The sequence below is a fragment of the Hippoglossus stenolepis genome, chromosome 19, assembly GCF_022539355.2.
Source record: "Hippoglossus stenolepis isolate QCI-W04-F060 chromosome 19, HSTE1.2, whole genome shotgun sequence".
In the NCBI taxonomy this organism is placed as follows: Eukaryota; Metazoa; Chordata; class Actinopteri; order Pleuronectiformes; family Pleuronectidae; genus Hippoglossus; species Hippoglossus stenolepis.
In genome coordinates, this window is record NC_061501.1 from 18,051,613 (window position 1) to 18,073,434 (window position 21,822).

The window sequence follows — 21,822 nt, forward strand, 5'->3', positions numbered from 1 at the left end:
AAAATATGTTTTTGTTCCGGGTTATTAGGCACACAGTCACATTAAGCTGAGCCTCATTATCACAGCAAAGATAAACTCAAAAAGCATTAGGGTTCACTGATGTATAGCTATGATCATCACATTGGTTATGCTAATGGCTGTTGGTGTTTTTCCATGTGTATGTGCTGCCCTAATGGCCGTGTTCATCAGCGTGAGCATCGGAGTAAGTACGTGCACATGAATATAGTCCCTAAGAGTTGGAGAGCTTCTGCAGTATCACCGTGCCGAATGACAAACATTTTCCTCAAAGCCTTTCGCGGACTTTGCAGGTTGTTTAAAAAACTGGAGTGGCCCGATCTCCTCACCTCAAACTAATGGGCCATTATGCACATCGCACACACTGGAAATTATAACAGTAATCTTATTAATTAATGCAGATTAAACAATTGCGAGCTGGAGAGACTTGTGTTTAGGATTCGGCCTGAGGCAGCCCTCGGTGACCACAGCATTTGATATAAAGGATACGCCTCATGGAATCTCATCTTCCTCCCCTTTAGCAATCAGCGCTGCGAGCTATTGATGTTTGCAGCGATGCACTCTGTGCTGCCTGGCGGTATTACTCTCACTGCCAGCAAGAAAGGTCCACTTTAAACTGGGATACCTTTTGTGCAAATGGGAGAGGAGTCTCTTTGAGAGCCAGACTTTGAGGTGGATGTTCTACCGGATTAACGCTTTGAAACGGTTGTGATCTCATTTATTTGCCACTTCCACTGCCTGCTGTCATCTGCCTCTGATTACTGGAAACAATATGTGGCACAGAGCATTAGGAGAAGCAAGGGTGATGTGCTTTCAATTAGGAAGGAAGTATTTTTATATTTAGCACGCTCCTCGCTCGGTGGAACTGCACGGCCCATAGGTCTGATGTTTGTCTCCAAGTGAAAGCGGATTTCGTAAGTAAGTAAGAAGCCACAAGTCGTCTTTATTCATCATCTGATACCTCAACCCCTCCGAGAGCATTTCGTCTCTGAGCAGAGCCGTGGCCGTCCTCTTTCTCAGGAAGTCCTGCCCCTCGTCTCAAATCACAACTGATCTAATGGACCCTCGACTGAGCCTCGCTGTGACCTCAAAAGCATTCAGACAGCCACTCCAGCACTCGTGTTTTTCAGCACTTAATTAATGTGGCACTCGCTGTATTCCCACAGTGTTTAATCAAAGCATTCTTGAAGGTATGACAGTCTCTTCATTTCACTGAAGTGCACCACTTCCCCGTGCTGCACAGTCTAGTTTTCAGTGCAGACGAACGATACAACATGAAACGTGCCGTTCTGAAAGGCAACCTTGCAAACCTACACAGCCGACTTTGGAATTAAGCAAACAAATGGGCAGAGTCAGTCTCAGTGCTTGCTATTAAAAATGAATTGGCAATGAGATCCAGCTTGTAGTGTTTGGGAAATATTAATTTGCTTTGTTTATTGATTCAATATTTGAGAATTCTGAGGGCTATTCTGTCACAGAGGGCTCATCAGCATTCGGAATCGAGCATCGCAGTTCAACATTATTAGCCTCAAGCAGTGCTGGCATAATCAGTCAGCCAGGTAATATTAAAAGGTGGGCTCTTCCAGGCTCTCAAGTGACATAACTGCCTTAATCAAACAGTTATCACGCAATAGGCCAGAGGGGGAGAGAATAATGAGAAAGCAATATCCTAGATTAAGAATTAGTCTTTTCAGTAATGGCTCTGTCTCACCGGGTCAATGGTGCATAATGGCACAGCATACAAATTTGAGGGGGTAAATAAGATTTGAGGCCGTGACTCACTATTTATTTGTCCCGTGCACCAAGTGGAGAAGTGAGGAGTTAATGTTTTGCCGGCTCATAATTGCAGCTGCATCTTTCCTGTCTGATGTCGTGTCTGTGCCACTTTGTTTTTTCCATGTGCTAAAAGCCCTTATTTCATATCGCTTCTGTCTGCACGCGTGAGGAAGTGAGAGCCACTCTTTTAAAACTACCGGTGAGAAGTACGACTATTGCAACTCTATATTTAACAGTCAAAATATTGGCTGCTGAATTTGAAGCAGCGTATTCGGCGAAGGAAATAAGTCTTTATTACAGTTTTGAAATGGAAGCACCTCTCTGGTTGAGTTTTAGAGAGGATTATTCTGTATTTCAGATAGTGTGTGATATCTTTGGTCTGTGTGGCAACAATACTGGTCCTAAAAGTCCCACTGGGAGGAACTTTCTCACTCAGTCTCTTTCCATTTGTACTTTATTCTCTGCAAGCTGTATTGAAATATTGAATAGATGGAGTCTAATGCTGACAATGCCTATAAAAGGCTTATGAATAACTTCACATACTGCATTTTTTCTCGTCTACATTATTCAGTTCCAGTTAGCAAGTAAAACTCTGAGAAGCTATCGCTATGTATTTAAACTGGAGCAGGTTTAAAAAAAAAAAAAAAATGCAGAAATCTTCCCCAGAAAATTGAAGTTGTTTATCCATAATTGTGTGAGCTGAAGTGAATATAAAAATCTGCTCAGGTATTCACAAACTAGGAGGCAATGGGGTAAACCATCTTTATTTTTCACCTTTTGTTTGAAGTAATATCCCTGACTTCCCTTCCCAATCTTTACATATTTATTTATAATTAATCTTCCAGGATTTTAATCAAATTTCTTTTAAAATTCCTGTGGAGAGGGGCATAAATAAAGTGAACCCAACGTGTACAAATTTATAAATTCCTAGAAAAGGTGTTTATAAATACCGGAAAAATACGGCATGTATAACCGGCTGTCTTGGATCAGTGACAGTCTGCTGTATAAGTGGATAAAAATGAATCTATATGCAGATTTCTTTATGCACAAGGAAAAGAAAAATTGATTAAGGCCTGATGAGCAGCTTCTGTGAGACATCGTCTGTGTGACGTGACGAACCTCCACTGCTTTAAAGCCTCAAATCATGATTTCCCCAAAGCAACTGTTAATTATGTAATTCACGCTCATATGTTGAGATGCCAGATCGTCCAGGTGTTTCTCCAACGAGTCACATGTCTGAGTTATTTGTCCTTTTTACGCAGATATCAAGCATGATATCGCTGTGATGTTTTGATTTCTCATGCATTACCATCTGTAGTGGCTTTTTAACTACCTTTCTTTTGGTAAAATGTTAATGGTTTTATGCAGGAGTGAATTAAACAGTGTAAATCATTATAACGAATGTGAAATGCCTGTTGGAAGTACATTTTATATACATACATATGTAGTGACGTCTTTTTTGAATCTCATTTATTCAGTTTTCTCTAAGTTTTGAATGGGTTTTCTGTGAATGTCCAGTGAATGCATGATGGATTAAGAGCTAATGTGCTCTTAATAGATTGAAATTGAAAAGACTTTACTTAAAAATGCTAAATTGACTGTTTTTGAATCGCTGTAAAACATGCACACTCAGTTTTATATACACATCCAATCTGTTTTCCGAATCGTCCAAAATTGACAATGTAACACATTACGTCTAAATTCCTTAAATTAAACTGAATCGAAACTAATCCATTTCCAGTTGAGGAGTTTCCTGAACATAACCTGAGTGATTAATGGCTCCATATAAGAGAGATGATAGATCTGTCAGTCGCGTTCGCACAGGAACGACTGGCCACGTTGTTGTTTATGCTCCGCACCGTGAAGTCGAAGGGACCCTTACTCATCAGAGGAACTCAGCAGACTAAGTCACAGCTGTCAAATTAAGAGCCCCGAACCCTTTGGGGGTTTGTCTTGAATTTTGCTTCCTCTGACTCATTGTTCTGCTCTGATGAAGAAAACTAAAACAGCCTGTGGAGGTTAAGTAAGAACAATGAGCTCTCCTGGCGCTCTGCAGCAGCACCCGGGCTTCTTAGCATGTGCATGGACACTTACAGACGCAGATGTTTACTCGGGTAAATGCAGCAGCATCCTGCACTTTGTGCCAAAGCACATCAGCAGCCATCCGTCATATAGCAGAGGTTATATTCCCAGGTGCTGCTGGATTTAGGACTCGATGTTTCCTACACGAGTTCTAACCAATTAAACTTGTTTTTTCCTCTAATTACTTCTGCTTTATTTGATAGAGACGGTAGAGTGACAGAACATGCAGGTGAGGGTTTGAACCCTGGGCTGCTCCGTGTAGTGGTACATGCACTGCCACTGCTTTCCGACTGCAGTGCCCCTTCACAAAGTAAACTTTGACCCAAGCCATGCGGGCTGATGATGCTACACCGCGGTTGTTAATATTAGATGCAGGATACAAAGTGCTGTGCAGCACCTGTGTAAGCAGCACCATCTGCATGAGCTAATGCATTCAGGCTGGCGCCCCGAGTATGCAGACACAAAAGCACACAAACCAACAGAGTCATCTAGTTTCACCCCTAAACCACAAGCCTTACATCTTACTCTCTGTACTCGGCCAACGAAAAATGCGTCTGGAATAAGCAGACCTTTTAGTTCTGTCCACTTTTTGATTCAGTTCCCTGCCGGCTGCCATGGCACCGGTGATACTCACCAGTTTGGTTGTTTTCAGTCTTCAAATTCACATCATATTTTTGAAGCACACTAGAAATGGTTTTTCTAGCCCTTCATCTCGAGCCCTGGCTTCCTGTGCCCTGGAACTCTTTGGTGATATTCGAAAATTGACCAGTGTTGGTACCTCGATGGCTTTAAGGTGAGGAAAAATGCTCCCATGGAAACTGGAAGACTTGAACACAGATATACCCAGAGCCAGGGTGTAAACAGACCCTATGACATGTCCCTGCTCATTTCGCTGTGGTGTCTGATTCCTTTTCACACGCTCATATCTCACCAACCTCAGAACACAAACTCAGAGCCTCTGTTGGCACCTCATGGTGATTTTCAGAAATTAACTCTCCCAGTTGGGTTTACCTTGATATTAAATACTGCAGTCTGCACTTTTGAAGATTATCTTTAAATGTAATATTTTTTTCTTTAATTCTATGAAGCATCAACCTCATCTACAGCAACAGCAATTAATTGATTCACGTTTACTTTTGTCAACTGTTGTCAGGTTCATATTTTAATTGACTTGTTTTGCAGAGTCCTCAAACTTTAAAGTAATTAAAATCTATTCAAGGCCACAAAGAGTTTCTAACAGGTCCTGTGACTTGTTTGATTTCTGTGGTTAACTCAAAGTTGTATGTCTTTGTTCCTTTTCATTTGATGAGGTAAGCTTTGGTTTCACATTGAAATGTAAGGAGCGAACTAAAGATCTTTGTATCTAAGTGAACTTAGCATTGATTGGTTTGTTGACAGACGTTACGTTCATTTCTTCGCCACTGCAATATTGAAGTTATTTCTACCAGCATCTACAACCTCATATGCAGCAGTTGACATTAATTCAAATGCACCAAATGACCGTCCTTGTCGTTCAATCATTATATTGTCGGAGGCGAAGACTACAAACAATTGTGCAAGCCTGACCAACTTAGATTCTGGAGAGACCCCTTCCACTTGTTCTTCTTCTACTGTTGCAGACCGACACCACCTCTTTTGGTTCGGACTAAATCAAAGGTCCGAGTCATCTGTTATTTCGGTTCGGGACAAACATCAAAAGTCGGAAGAACCACAGCAAACAAATAGGAAGCGGGGCGCGCTCTAAATCATGTGACATTAACAATTGAAAAGCCACTCGGCTCTTGTTGCCTCTTTAATCTTAGTAACAACTGAGAAACACTCTGTGTGGCCTCTATTTACAGGTAAACACAATACATTAACCCCCGCTGGATCTTCAACCCCCCCCCTCCCCATCTCCGCCAGTTACACCTTGTCCTATTCATCACAGGCACTGCACACACTGAGCAAAGTGCGATCATGCTGACCTTGAGGAAGTCTCGCTCATGAGAAGACTCACCCAGGCCAAGATCTAGGGTCTGTCAAGATGATTTCTTATTCTATTTAATCGAAGAAGTGCTATGCTTTATCACTCCCCAGGTTCATGGTTTATATAAGGCGTAAGGGCCGGGGCCTGTTTTGAAATGGTAAGCTGTTAAGTCAAAAACCCTGTACACAAAACAGATGTCCTTAAGAGTCAGTGTGATTTAGGTGTGGGGGGGAGTGAATGGGTGATTTTATGTTAAATGGGCACTCTTCTGAATAGTAAACTAAGAAATAGATGACAACGTCCCCCTATCTCCCCAATGACATTTTCCACTAAGGCATTTGTTGGAAGATAAGCATGAATGAATACAGAGGGAAGTGTTTCTTTGTCCTTATGCTTTCATCAAACACCACAGTTTCACAGTTTGATTCTCTTCCTCCAACTAAACTTTTTGACTGGAGTCGTCGTTTGTTTTTCTACCTTACAGGAGTTGCGTAACTTTGCGTAACGTTCATCACTTAAAATACAAATCCAGTTATACAATTATTTCAAATAAAAAGTAAACACAAAAGCATAATGGCCTTTAGACACTTAGAGAAAACCACTATCAGCTGAGCCAAGATGGCACCCAGGCTTATAGGAAGATATCATATATTTTATATGAGTTGTGTGAAGTCTTAATATTCTTATATATAATCCCAAATCAATAAACACAAGCCAATGCATTGAAGCAACAATTGGTGTCATAACAGCACCACTGGTACTTAAAAGTCTACTCGAAGTAAGTCTCACTCGCACAATCGGGTTTGTGCCACTTTTTATTTCTCAAATAAGCAGTAAAATAAATTGCATTGCAAACAAAAAAAACAAAAAACAGTCCAGTGTTATTAAATGAGTCAGTACAAAGAGAGCAAAGCCAGTGACGTTAATGTAACTCTGGCTCATATCAGCAGTGGGTGACATGACTGGCAGCCTGACCCCGGCGCAGACTCACAGCCCTGATGACGATAATAAAAATGAAACTGATATTTCACGGGTAAGAGCAACAGAGTTCTGTGGTGCCGTCCTCCCATATCAAACGATTGCCTGCTGTTGTGCTAGCTCAGCCTCTGTTCTCCTCCAGTAAGTTATGATGTAATTTTCCTCTGTGCCATGATAACGATAAGAGGAGGAGATACCAGGAAGGAGCGACTTCCTTTGGTAAATATTTCAAATTAAACTTCGGCACCTCCACGCACCGTTCTCTGCACACACTCGGAATTACACCTCACATATTGTAAATCAAACGGAGCACTTCTCTAATGTGTATATCCTCCTTTTTGTCAGTTGTAGTAACAACTGTGATTTTGCAGGGTTTTCTTTCCTTCTACTTAAATAATAGAATGGATTTGCGTCTACAAAATACACCATCACGACTGAAATGATGCATAGATTTAACACGCTGATGGCATTACTGAACACATGGGCTATAGACTATATAATATACAAACATTCATGCCGCACTGGCTGCATTTAAACTACTCTATATGCCAGGGAGGGCAACTTGCTCGAGTGTGTTAAGCAAAATATGAAATGTTACATTTGGTGAGAGGTGCTTCACAGGACGCTGGTGTCTGCCGCACTGGGAAATGATGTGATTTAAGGAGCACATTTTCCTTTAATGAAATGAAGATGGGTTTTGACGTGGATGAATAAAAGTGGAAATTTCATGTGGCATACAGTGGAGGACGGAATTAATTGCAAAGGCGTCTTGGAGAAGTGGAAAAGGGAAACTGTCACTACAATAGAAAGGTGAGCAAACTGAAATTGTTTTTATTTACTTGAGGCGTTTGTCTATAGAAGTTTATTCTTAGCAGAAGTTACTTTTGCTGTTAAAAACACACATTACGTAATAATCACACCTGGTATTTATGTTTTCACCTCTAATGGACGTTCATGATTATAAATTCTTCCCCACTGACAATTCTTGGACTAATTAGAGCGATAATAAGAAATATACTGTTCCAAAGACTTTTAACACATTTCATACATGAGATTGATGAGTTTGTGAAAAAAGCTAATGAAATGTTTATTTTAATTAACTATTTAACTATCGTTTAAGTCGTTTATGAAACAAAAATGCAATTTAATTTCACTAACAATGTCGTTGTCAACTGGTGAACTTGACTTTTGGACTGTTTGTCATAAAGCTTGCGTCATCTTTCTGAATTTTCTGTCACTATCTAGAGACTCACCACGTAATCGTTTATTCAAATAATAATCACAACGTCTAATCAGAAATAATTAATTGCATCCCTAATACCAACCCCCATAATTAGTTCTGTATCACCGTGGTCATCTCATATTAAACCCCACCTCGTATAAACATCTATGAATTTTTATCGATCCCTCGAAGCAATTATCCCTCATAAAAAAAAAGTCATGTTAATGGTCCTGGAGTCTCCTGCAAGATTTAATCAATTCACCAAAATGGAGTATTCCATATCTATTTCTAACTCGCACTTTCCTGCCAGAGAGCTCCACCGCTGCTCAGCCCCTATAATGAAAGGCCCCCCAGCACCCTCTCAAGAAATCATTACAATCTCCCTCTACCTCTAGGGTCAGTAAACTAATAGTCATTCACCTGTGTGACAGGAAATCTTTCCCAAGTTGCCATTGGGCACCGGCGAGGTTGTGTTTAAGGTTATAGAGTCCAGCCAGAGATGACGGTTTATTGTTTGGATGAGTCCCGATGATTGAACGTGTGTCACGTGGAAAGCGTTTCATCACAAATGCAAAGGATCGGGGGATTAAGTAGATAACCCTGCTAATTGCCCGTCTTTCTCAAACTGGCGAGCTGCGGAGACCTGCTACTCAGCGCCGGCCAAATATGGCGACACAACAAAGAGTAACTTAATAAATAGTAGAGTAAACACATTGGCAAGGAAACACCCTCCATCATCCTCTTGTACTAGTGCCTGTACATGGCCTCCAGTGATTTCTGTTTTTTATGACCACAGCCATTCCTGCCCACTGTTGGCTTAAGAACGTGTGCTGGATTTCTCACAGAGCTGGCACAAATGAATTCAAAGGCACAAAGGCCCCAAGGTCTCTTTGGGGTATTTTAAGACTTTGCTCTGCAGTATTGAAAACAGTTACGGTGGGAAATTCATTAATAAAGTCCTCTTAGAAGAGAAGCAACAATGAGCTGACCTCACTTTGGAGTTTTCTGTAAATATAGCTGCGAATGTGATTTATAAAAATAAAGAAAGACACGTTTGATATATATGTGTAAAAAAAATTCAAAGTCAAGTCTCTTTCTCTTATTCACACGGCTCTTCAGGTAACTGTATTCTTCCTTCTTTCCACTACTACTTCAAACAACAGACATTTACCACAGGGAAGGTGATATTTGTTTGCTTTCCAGAGAAGCTTCAGCATCAGTAGGCTGCGGAAACCGAGGTTTAATCTCTACGGGGTATTTCTGCAACTGGGAGGAAGAAACACTGTGTCCAAAAAAGCTGACAAACGAACAGAGACAAATCTATATAAATAATTGCTGAGTGGAGTGAGGAGGAGTTGCCCATCATTCAGAGGAGAAGCGTGTGCAATATCTCCTGGAGATTGAGAGTCATCCATCACTGTAGGACTTTAATTTGGGATGTTTAGGACTTGCTGATGATTGTCTGAGAGCAGCGGAGAGCCTTGTCTTAGAGGTCTGCGGGGGTCTCTGCTGCATGTGGGAGAATCCTGACACAAAGCACGTTCACACAAGTGCAATAGTTCCAGCTGAGATTGGCCTCGAAACCACACGGAAGAAAACCAAATCCACTGTCTGATTTGCATTTCAAAATTGATGGTGGTGCTGCGGAATTACACACACACTTTTCATGCACACAGACACACTGTAGGACACACCTCATTGAGAGCGGAATGATGTCAAGTCCATCGAGTGGGGGAGGAGATTGAAGAGCCCACGGTAAAGAGAGTCTGGAGACTCCAAATAATCTCAGGTATTGATTCTATTTAAGCCCGAGGCTCTTGATGGACACTTGCTTCGAAATGCGATGATAGGTGGCACATCTCTATGACTGATCGCCGTAGTTCTGCTTACGATAAAGGCGACGGACCGTCCATAAATAACAGCTCACCCTAATCAAAGAGACGCAGGGATGCGTTGACAGCCGAGCGGACGTGAGCTTTAATTCAGACGCAAAGCTGCCGGTCCTGTCATTCAAAATGCATGCACACAGTTTGTGGGTCGACTTTACAACCGCATGACAAGTGTTCAAGATTTACAGATGTCAGACGATGAGGTGTAACATCATGTTTTACTTTGTCCCCAGGTTTGGACCAAATATGAGTTGAATCTCATTCGTCACAGACTGAATCGTAAACATTGGCTTAATAAAAAGTCATTTATGAGCTCGTAAACAAGAATCCAGCTTATTTTTTTTGACACAATGTTAAATTAATCCTAAAAACTAATCAAACCTGATTGCGCAGTTGGATAATTAAATATTGGCTGTTAAAAAATCTGCACGTGCTCAAATCCTTCCATGCTTCTTGATTTAACTTGAGTGCAGTGTGGTACAGTGTGAAAGGCAGTGTGGTGTGACACTGCTCATAATGCAGTACAATAGGCAGCTGCTTCCTGTCCTTGTAGAGAAGCTTCCCCCTGCTAAGAGCGATGCTGACTGACCACACCAGTCGACACATTACAGAAACCAGAGACACACTACAGAAAAAAAAAGTTAGTCAACAAGTGAAACTAACAAAGATGTTTTCTCCCGCTTCCTTTCTGTCCTCAGATGAATTGAATTCCCTGAACCGGGCTCCAGCACTGCCGTCATGGAGTAGAGCACATGCATGTCTCTTCATTTATCCCCGTCTAATGCAGTTATAATACCTGGCTGGTCGGTGGCTGCCTTCTCTGAATGCTCATTTTTCTGCACAGTAGCCTCTGTGTACTCTGGGAGCGTCCAGCTCCTCTTTTCCTCTGGAAGTGGACTCCTTGCAGCGTAATTTGATTATTCCCAAAGCAGGTGTTTTCAGCGGCGTGCTGATAAGAGGACTCGCTGTCTCTGACACTGAAGTGAGTTACATTAGATGTGCTTAAAGCAGTGGAAGGCAAGAGCTTTTTTTTTTTATCTAATCTGTAAAGTGAGGACGGGATTGACTTTGAAAAGCGGTGCTAGCATTCACAAGGTATCTCTTCAGTCAGAGGGAAATAATGTCCCACACAATCACGTTACTGAGAATGGGAAGTGAGTAATCTGCAGCCTGCCAGGTATAAGAATAGTAATGCACGCTGGTTTAAAAGTCTTCCAAGGCAGCAGTCATCTGCCTGTGTTTGTCCCCACTGCCAGTTGCTCAGATGTGAGATGAGCATTTGATGCATCACGGCACTTGATGTACAACGTCGCCTCGGAACATTTGAAGAGATGCAAATGTGATGTTGTAATAACTTGCAGTGGGTTCTGCTGATGTAACAATCAGGTGTATAAGTTAATAGCAGATGTAGCTCAGCACCGCTCAGGGGTACATGTCTATATTCTGTGCCCTCACAGTTCCTCTCTGGCTCATCTGAATAAGCATCTGCTGCTGCGGATCGGGGGCAAGGTTGCATCTGTGATCCCACGTTTCTCAGCAAATCAGATTTCTGTCAGCCCGCTCTGATATCCTCCCTCTAATCCCTTTCCAAACCACAAGAATGGCCTCTCCCACTAATACAATTGCTCTTGTACAGTGTATGCAAACAAGGGGAATAATCTCCAGGCTGTGATTGAGCCGTCAGACCCTCTGTGCCCTAACTCTCCACTGAACACACGGTTTTATTCCTGCCCTGTGTAAACAGACTCTGCTCTATGTGATACATTCAGAGGGAACACGTCCTGCCGTCCTTGAAGCTGCTATTTCCATGTGGACCAGACTGTTAATGAATAGTGTCCCCGTTTTCATTATCAATGTTTAAAGAGAGAAATGAAAAATGTTTGTAGCATCTCATCCACGCACAGCTTAGCTCAACAAGCCAAAACCACTTGACGTGCATCGGTGGGATAATCAGCGGCGAACACTCTCCAACACCAGAGTTGAGAAGCCACATCGCCTTTTCATATGCAGATGAACTAACATAACTCCACAAATGGGGTCAGCACGTTCGGAGAGTGTTGCTTGACATGTGAACCAATCTGCTTTAATTGACACTTAGTGAATTCTCACTTGAGTCGACAAGCCAGGACAAGAAAGCACACGAGAGAGAGAGAGAGAGAGAGAAACACCACCGCTCGAGCATCTTGTTTCTCCCAACTCCTTTAGCTGAAACACGTTCAAGGACACAGCCCCCCCCGTTTCATCACTCTAACCAGCTGTTAGAAGCAAGTGTCTCAACTGTGTTTTGCAAAGAGAATCACACACACCAGTCACACAAAGTGAATAGAGCTCCCTTCTGTGCTGTGACGCTCAGTTGCTGGAGATCAGTTGAATGTCTCTGAAGGTGAAGAGCAGGGTGCATGTGAAACGCCTGCAGGCTGAGTAAGAACAGGTTAGAGAAGGATACACGGGCTTACCTTCAGTGGGACACAAGAGAGCAGAGACGCAGCCAGTTTAATCCAAATATTCACTGAATCAAACTGTCCTCCCACCTTTTACGCGAGAGGAGAAGGAGACTCTCTTCCTTGGCTGCTTTTACTCCTCTTTTAATTCCCTCTCTCACCCTGCTTTCCTCCTTGATGCCTCTCTTTCATTATCCCGCTCTCTGTGTACAGTTTGAGCCCACGCTGAAACGGAACAGACGCCGGTCGGTGGTGCAAGCCCCGCGCGAGGTACAGAGACAACAGCTTCGGGAATAGCCGGAGAATACACACCAAAGTGTGGAGTGTGTCCGTGCGGCAACAGAATGACGACTGAGAGAGAGAGAGAGAGAGAGATAGAGAGAGAGGGCGAGAGAGAGCGAGCGAGTGAGCAGTGAAGTGAGGGAAGGGAAGCTGCATGTATTAGAGAGTGAGCGAGTAAGTGAGAGAGCAAGTGTGTGAGAGGGAGAGAGCGAGGGAGGGAGAGTGGGGAAGAGGAGCTGCAGGCTCAGTGGCAACAGTGGCGAACGACAGTCGTGATTGCATTAGCGTAAGGCAGTAGCCGCAAATCCCCCCCCGCCCTCCCACCTCCAGCTCATCAGGTCCCCTGAGCACTGGGGGCTCGTCCAACTAGCGAGCACCCCAACCCCCAAATCACACACACACACACACACACACACACACACACACACACACACACACACACACAGAACCAGTGGTGCATGCTGTGGTCACCGGGGATATTCTAATGGGACGGACGCTTGGAAAGGTTTCTTTTGTCCAGAGCTCGTGTGCATGTGGATCCTTTCAAGGTCCAACTGAAATTAGAGAACTTCTCCCCCCTGTGCAGTTGAAAAGGAGTTAATTAATCTTTTCTTGGAAAGGATGAAGGGAAGAGAAATATGCTTATTTTTGGACTTCATCCAGAAAAGTTCCCGGGGACGGCTGTGCGTCAGAGTGAAGGGGTCTGGTGGTGTGGTTATGCAAATTGGTTCTCCAGTATAAGAAGGGAGAGACCCAGTGGCAAACCTCCTGGAAGACCCACACCGGGGGTTCCCCTTTTTTCGTGGAACAAAAATTTTAATTTGAGGTTATTTAATAATTTATTGCTGTTGAGAAGCAGTTTTATTTCATGTTTGGTCCCTAAAGCGAAGCGTCGAGACCTTGTCATTAACGCAGCATTTAGAAACCAAACAAAGAAACAATTATAACTCAACTTAAAAGGTAGAGTTAAAGTGGTGGGATATTCCTCATGATGTATCGATGCATTTCTTTGTTAATGTGAGAGGCTCTCCAGGAAAAACATTAGTGGCGAGGAGGTATAGTTATGTTTAGTAAAGTTCCCACGAATCTCAAGAATCATTGACAATTTAAATATCGTCATCAGAAAATATCTTCAACAGCATCAGCCCCCAAACATCTGTATCAGCTGGGCTCTCGCTGACAGAATGTGGACTTTAAATGGAGACGCGGTTATGGTTTAAACTAAGTATCGGGAATAGAATTAGATTCGGAACACGGTTAACGTTAGTAGATGGTTAACGTTAGAGAGAAGTAATGGTACCCCCGAGTGCACTTAGTGTTAATGTGTGCGTGTACATTATATATATTGAGGTGGTGAGATGTGACTTTTCATGTGTGCCGGCTGTGAAAGACGTGATAAAGCACACAGGCCTGGGGGGCTGTCTGGGGGGTATTGGGGGAATCCAGGTGGATGAGGAGGCCTCAGCTGGTTCCTGCTAATACCATAACCTCTCAAAGCGAGAGAGCTAATAAAGAATCCCATCAGCCCTCAGCCCCCCCCGTCTATTCCCAACAGATATTATCACAGAGAAAAGAATTACATCATCTAAACATCAAAACTTCACGGGTTTCTCTGAAGTCTGGCAGTTGTTGCTGACTGTGACCCAAATTCTCTTATTTTCATGTCTTGCATGATTTAATGCTCGGCTCCTCTCCTCACTTGGTCATGCAGAACACAGATGTCATCTCGTCTCTCCCTGGCATATTGAGGTTCAACCACCAGCTTTAACCTTTAAAATTGGACCTTGATATGGTGGGGGGGAATCAAAGGTGGCACACATCACTCTTTGGAAAAGGTTATTGCGGCATTACCATTTTAGTCATCTCTATATTTCATTTTGACCATTTTGAAGTTGGACATGGCTCGGAGGAAAAACACAGATTCCCCCTTTGTTCCTTTTCAGGACAGATTCACACATTTTCCTTTTTCTCCTTTTCATTTACTACAAAAAATCTAAATGCATATTTAGAGCGCTTGACAACGATAACAAAAAAGTACAAATTTGAAATCACGGAGACTTCCCCCTTCACACCCACTGCCCCATTTTTCTTCTCATATGGCAGCAGACTGAAGAAACAGTCCACAGAAAATTAATCAAATGAAAACAAATCATCTCTTTTCGCTCCTCAGAGGAAGACATATGAAGAGAAAGCAACGTGTGAAAGCCGAGCACTAAATCGTATGAAAATTATGCTTTTTTTCTTTTTTTTTGTGCGTGGAAAAAAAAAAACATGTAATTCTCTAAAGCTGCATTTGAATGTAGTTATGCAGCATTTTATACACTCAGCAGTCCTGGCTGACAACCCTGCTCCCAGATCAACCCTGTCCAGATGGCATGCCACGGCCCTAGAGGACTCCATTTTTAATCCTCTTGGCACAGGCTCCGCTAAGCAAGAGGTGGAACGGATGCTCGGAGTCAGGCGTCAATCAGGCCATTTCAGAGCGGCCCGCTGCTGCACGGGACACAAACATGTCCCGCGCAAGTCTAAACACAAGAGAGAGAGAGAGAGAGAAAAGAGAAAGGGGAAGGGAGAGATGCTTTTGGCCGTTGTCCATACAAAAAGACTGGCTGACATTTAAATGAAGGTCATGACACATGCTGGCCACACATGCTGGTGCAGCGAATCTCTATTCTAATAAATGGTCAGATGCAGTGTAGCGTGGATCCACAGCACGCCACACGTGTACGCTTCGCGAGTTCAGAGCACGGACTTTAACGCGAAGATGGACGACATGGTAGCTCCCTAAAAGTGAAGCCACGGCATCTTAATTGCCCCCTGGTGGCTGGTTGCGGTCTCCGCCTCCTCCATGTTCACAGATGGGACATGCACCAAACCAGTCAGTGGTTCAATTGAATTGAAAAGTTACCAAGTAGCATTTATATAGTCCAAGTATTCAACGTGGAAAATCATCATTCTGACATAGTGAGTTCGAAAAACTTAGATTTGGGAGAAAATTACATACTTTGGGGACATGAAATCTGGGAAATATATGGGTTTCAATAAAGTTGTAATAAAAGAAAAAGGCTATGAAAATACCTACTTCCTAGAATGGGTTAAAGACGACGTAGGCCTACTGGTTTAAATAAATAATATTGCTGCATATTAGATCAGGAAGCGTGTAACTGATTTACAGGCTCTAGACTGGCTTGATTTCCTCAATACATCCACAGGACAAAGCCATTCCCCACTCATTTGATTTGTTATTCGTAAGCAATATTTCAGTATTTTAATCAAAACACACTGTGCGGTGAATTATGCCTGTGAATTGTTAATAAGCTTAGGGAGCTTTTACACTGTCAAACTAATGCACAGTAATAATTCTGAATTAATTGCATCTGGTTTATCTGTTAACTTTAATTGGCCACCAGAGGAGTGTGATGGCTCATTCTTCTTTTGTTTTAAAATTTTATTGAGTGACTACAGTAGCTGCTGGAATACAAACTTAATTTCCAAGTTAAATCAAATATGAACGGAGAAGGGAGCAAAGGATTCCCATCCTGAGTCGATATTGATCTCCAGTGCCGTATATAAAGATACAGGTCATAATATACAGGGCAATGCAGATTCAATATAATGATGAAAGATCCAATTATTTATTTTTCATCTTCCTGGAGCCTGACTGGCATGAAGGGGGGGGGCTGCATATGAGCTGCTGGACAACAAGGACCCAGGTGTAGCTCTTGTTAGCAGCTAAGCTAATGCAATCACTCTCTCTCTCTCTGGATCATGCGGCGGCTCAAGACAGGACCAGGCTGTCCTGGGGGAGGTCTGGCCCAGAAGAGGGCATCTGGAGCTCCGGTCTGCCGCCTCCTGTCTGACTCACTGCAATTACCAGCGGGAGAGAGACAGGCATTATCCTGTAACAAATACACCAGATCTGTGGTTCCATTTGGGTCGAGAGTAGCTGTGACACAATGGTGAGAATCCGTTGATTCAGTCTTGCAAATATCCAGTGCACTTTACCTCACATGGCCATATTTAGTGACTTAAATAAATGTTCATGTGCACTTGCATGTATTCATCACTTATTCCCAAGATATTAAATTGTTTATATTAACATCCTCACACACATATGTATTTTCTCTCTAGAAATAGAAGAGAAAGCCTTTATTGTCATTTTATTAAACCAAGGTAGAGTATAAGAGTGCTCCTCCTCGTTGGTGCAAAGTTCAACAGAACACATTGCATCTACATTATATTATACAGTTAACCCATTGGAAGCTGCAATAGAAAATGGCCGCTCGTGCCTGCATTGGTATTAACGCTGCATTTCTTGGAGAATCTTCAAATGCCTCATATCTCTTAACTCTGTGCAACCTAAACTTAAAGGATATTTAAGAAATTAAATCATAATAAATGATATAAGAAAGACTGTTGGGGTCCACAAATTGTAAATCCACAATCAGAGGATTAAATCAAGCTAACTGTTGTCCACATTTAGATTTCCACAGCTCTGCTCTTCCTGGTTGATACACCTGTATTAGGTTTAGGTGTTAACTCGGAGCAGAAGAAGCCTGCTTAGATAAACACATGCTTTTCAAAAAATCAAGAATCTGAGTCGCAACGTGAAGAGCATCTTTCACGGAAAACTCAAATCCTGGAATACTGATCACAGGGCCGATGCAGCATCGATCTGAATGGAGTGGTAATTACAACAGCCATGTGTTCCAGAGAGTTGCATGAACGGAGTGAGCCAAACACTCAGTCTGACAATGCCCCTGCAATACAGGTTGCCATTAACAACAATCAGTGCAGGCACCAGGAGTGAGACATCTAATCAGTTTCTCGAAGCTGTAATGCCGGCCTAATGAAAGAGATTAAAAACGTTTATTTGAGAGAGGCCGGTGCATGTTTTCCTGATGATATTTCTCTCTCCTCCATCTGAGACAAAAACACGCTAATAATGCGAGAGGGATTATTCCCGAACTACGATTTAAAATATTGAACGTGGATTCCTTTTTCATCAATATTGCACGTACAAGAGAGAAACCCACAGGTAGTTGGATTCTGAGTTGCATCAGGTCCTTGTCACACAAGTAAAATGGGGTCACATATTTTTTTTTGTTGGTAGGAATGAAAACCGTCTCAAAGTTTGGACGGTTTGACAATTTGATCAGCAATCTTTGCAAGTAATCAGTTCTGGCAGACACAAGCCCACTCCTGTCAGGGCCACAGGCGGCTGCAAAATGAGCCCTTATTACTTGTCCGCCGCAAAAAAAAAGGATGAGGGATGTGTTGTCAGGCTAGAATTTTGGCAAAGGTTTGGAGTGGGAGTGGGAACGGGACGGAAGAAACACATTAAATAGTGTGGAGATATGAAGCGGCCAGTATATGGGCTCCAGCCTGCAGAGGTGGAGGTATATTGAATGAGTGAACGAGGATGGGCTGAAGAGCCAGCAGGGCCGTGGTGCAGCAACTGCCCGAACTCACCGCAGGCTCTGAATTGTGCTCTGCAGCTACAGTATATTACCTTTTCCTGCTGTCGACCTGAATGCAGCCCACAGCTTTACACTCGAAGCCACGGGTGTATTTTTGTAGATCACTCAGGCTGCATCACTTTACCTGCAGCAGTGTATTGTGCAAAAAGGCTTTTGTGTTGTTTTGCTTATTTGTAAAGAAGTAATAAACCTATACATCTGGCTGCGTGCTCACACTGCAGGGTTGCATGTTGTGCATTTGCAAAGACCCAGTGGTGTGGAGGTGACACAGTTGCCCCGCTGTGGTGTTTTTTTTCTGGCCGTTGCGATGTGATGGGGTAAGTACTGAGGTCTGTCCTATTAATGGTGGCAAGCCAAGTTGGATGTTGTGATGAAAACGAGAGACATGTAATCTCTGAGGGAAGAACGGTGCCAGGGAAACGGCTTTCCTCTGTGTCCACAGCACAGATTTAGATCCCTTCATCCCATCTCTCTCCCACTGCCTTCACGGGGTTATTATTCTCTGAATTCCCATGGTGTGGCCAATCAACAGATGTATTTAAACTGAATTTATCTCCCCTCCCCGACAAGCCTCCTCCCCATAAACCGGGGATATTCTCACGTGTAACCGAACATGGCAAATCCGTCGCGATTGCCAAGGTATTGTTTGCAGGTGAGGTTTTCATGGGACCCGAAACTGAGCAGAGGCTTTGTCCTCAAATATCAAACCGACACCTTTCTCTTCATGTTGGCTAAAGCTGGGATTGTAATTACAATCGAACGCCCCCACCTTGCAGGTACCGTCATCATGGTGGCAGTGTCTGCACAGTTTAAACAGAATAATGATTTTAAAATGTCAACACAGAGTTCCTACATGGTCCTGGAAAGAAGTAGAAAGCATTTAAAAGGGTAAATAATTCATCAGTGTGTATTTTGTGGGGGAGGTTGGTTTTCTATGTGGAGGTTTGCACATAGGTTGGACAGTCACATTCTGTTTTACATTTTAAGTTGCATTGTGACTAAAACATAATATGTAACAGGACAGACCATTAAAAATCAGGAAGTCAAGTTTGAGATTTGAGTCGACAAACCTAACAGTATTTTTTCTGTCTCACTCGGCTCTGGAGCTGCTGCAAAATTCTTCATGCAGCAATAGAGTTGTTGTTTCAGGGAGAAACAATATCCTCAATGTCACAGAGAGCAACAACATGAACACAATGTTTGTGGGTTGAATATTAGAGCAGGTCCATCACCACTGGAAACAGCTGTGAGATTCCATCTGACCGGGGATTATTGATTCTGGTTGTTACCAATTTTTACCAAAATGTCCCTTTTGCAGCGAGCTCCATGCTCGGTTTTTATGTCCCAAAAGTTTGTGTGATTTGAAGTAGCAACACAACACTATTGTGTACTTTTTAAATTGAGTTTATTTCTCTGCTGGTAAACACAGACGCACCTTTTGATTTGTTTAGCACATTTCAAAAGAAGCCAATTCAAAGTGCTTTACATGAGACACAAAAGGCATTACGTGAAAATGTAAAACAGCAACATAAGACTGAACAAAAAAGGGTTTAGATATAAAAAAAATAATTGAATAAACAAGCATTTAACAAATAAAATAAGAAATAAAAGAGGGAACGTGCTTTGTAAGGAGGGGTAATTATAAAAAAAGATATGATATAAAAAGTGTTTCAGCAGAACTGCAGTTCTCTGGGAACAGACGTAAAACACAAATGAGTCACAGTCACCTCAGAGACGTCCTTTAACATTTCAATTTCTCTGAAATGTTTTTACTTTTTGATCATACACAACACTGGGAGGGGAAGTTCCCACACACACTGTGGGGCCTCCGCCTGTGATTTCATAATCTTCAGGAGCATCTCGGATATTACAAACATTTAAGATAGCTCCGCAGCGTTTCCCGACCGAAGCCTAATTTTCCTGCTAAAGATGATTCCAGCAATTCAGTTAAAAAAGAAAACTGGGTCAATAAATCGCAGTCAGTCTAATTAATTTGGCAGTGTGTCATTAAAGCCAGAATGATGCCGTTGTAGTGCTGCTGCGTTCGCCATCCTTGGCAAGCGCGGCTTAAATTAATATTCAGCTGAATTGGTTTGCATGAGTGCGTGCACATATGCACACACAAAAGAAAAAAATTGAGTGTGGGACACAAATTATGTAAAGACTTATGGTACCAATACAAGCAAATTACTGTCTTCACCTTCAGGAAACTTCAGCGTGAATAAAAAGGGACTTTGAAGTATTGGGAATACACACTGAGCTTCATAAACTTGTATCACCTGCTGTAATTCATTAGTGCAACTCATAAACACATCAGAGCGAGCGCACTGGCTGGATCTGCCAGCTGTTTGTGTTTTATTTAGAGCAACATCTTAAAACCGTGAGGTTGTCACATCCCAGAACACACTTTCCCCACATATTCATCCAAAAAGCGTGCGCTGCTCCTTTCACACCATATGTGTCATTTAGGAGATTCACTGAATCCAAATCCATTTAGGCGTACATGGTTTATCAGTGGTCAACATGTGTAGTAAATTAAATAAAGTGATATTACACCATCGGATAATTTCTTCAGGGAAATCTAGAATTGAACTGCCACAAAAGGGGGTGAATTCCTGCTAAAAATACCACCCGCTTTCTTTCTGTAATCTCCACCCATGGTCTACTGGGACCTGCTGTTGCCTCTGAATGTGTAAGCTAATAGTGGAATATCATTCGACATGGTCCTTGGCTGTGGACATAATTCATAGGACTTTTTTTTTTTTTTTTCTCTCCCCCTTCGCATATTTGTGCATCATAGCAGGAAGGAAACAAGCTTTGGATATTGAGAATCTGGCTCTTACAGTCTGTGATCTTCTTGCATGCAAGGGCATTTTCAATTTTCTCGTTTTGCCCAAAAGGAAATCGAGTTTTTTTAGATGTCCTGTGTGTTTTTTGTGTGTGGCTGGCACGAGAGAAATCACAGACGTGCTTCATTAACATCAGCCGGCTTTCGCACGACAGACAATGCTGCTCCCGCCTGAGCGCTCAAAGCGACTTAAAGATTTTGATCTGAACTTGTTTTCACCGTTTAGACAAATCTGAAGAACACACGACATACAAACGCACTTCATCCAAGGTAGACCACACAAATTGGTTGTGCCGTGAAGCCTCGCTGCCTCTGCCGGAGGGCTGATTATGCGCCGCACTGCACAACACCTAAAACCGGGGGTTTTGAAGAATGATTGTCATTTTACAGCATCTCAACACACACTTTTCTATGACCCGTCATAAAAGGTCCAGCCGGCTCGGTGAGAGGTCCCGTCATTATTGGACTTGGCTTATGGTGATTTTGAGTGTGGAATCATTATCAAAAGGTTTCTTCCAACAGGCACTAAAAAAAGTAGTGCTGGCAGCCCGGGGCCTCAAGCTGTTCAACCTTACGCTCACTAATTGCTCTCTGTCAGGAAGGCCAGAATGTGTCAGTTAGTGTTGGAGGCTCAGGGAGGAGCTCGGGTAATGGGACAACGTTAAGAAGGGGAAGTGAGGGGATTTGCATGAGGAGGAGAGAAAAGAAGCAATGTCACGAGTGAATAAATGCGATACGGAATATTAATGACGTCTGTATGTGGCAGCGAAGGTTGTTTATGTAAAAAATAGACTCCGTGTCCGCAAAGTGAAGCCAATAGGGGAGTGCCCCAAAACCTGTGTT

General features: G+C 42.7%; 1 protein-coding gene across 1 annotated transcript in view; it reads right to left on the reverse strand.

Annotated features, from left to right (window-relative positions):
* LOC118098246 (cadherin-12) overlaps positions 1-12,893 on the reverse strand; it is an 87,074-nt gene extending 74,181 nt beyond the window's left edge. The window contains exon 1 of the mRNA XM_035141865.2: positions 12,385-12,893. The gene's annotated coding sequence lies outside the window, so the exon portion shown is untranslated. The remainder of the gene's footprint in view (positions 1-12,384) is intronic.
* Positions 12,894-21,822: the final 8,929 nt, after the last annotated feature.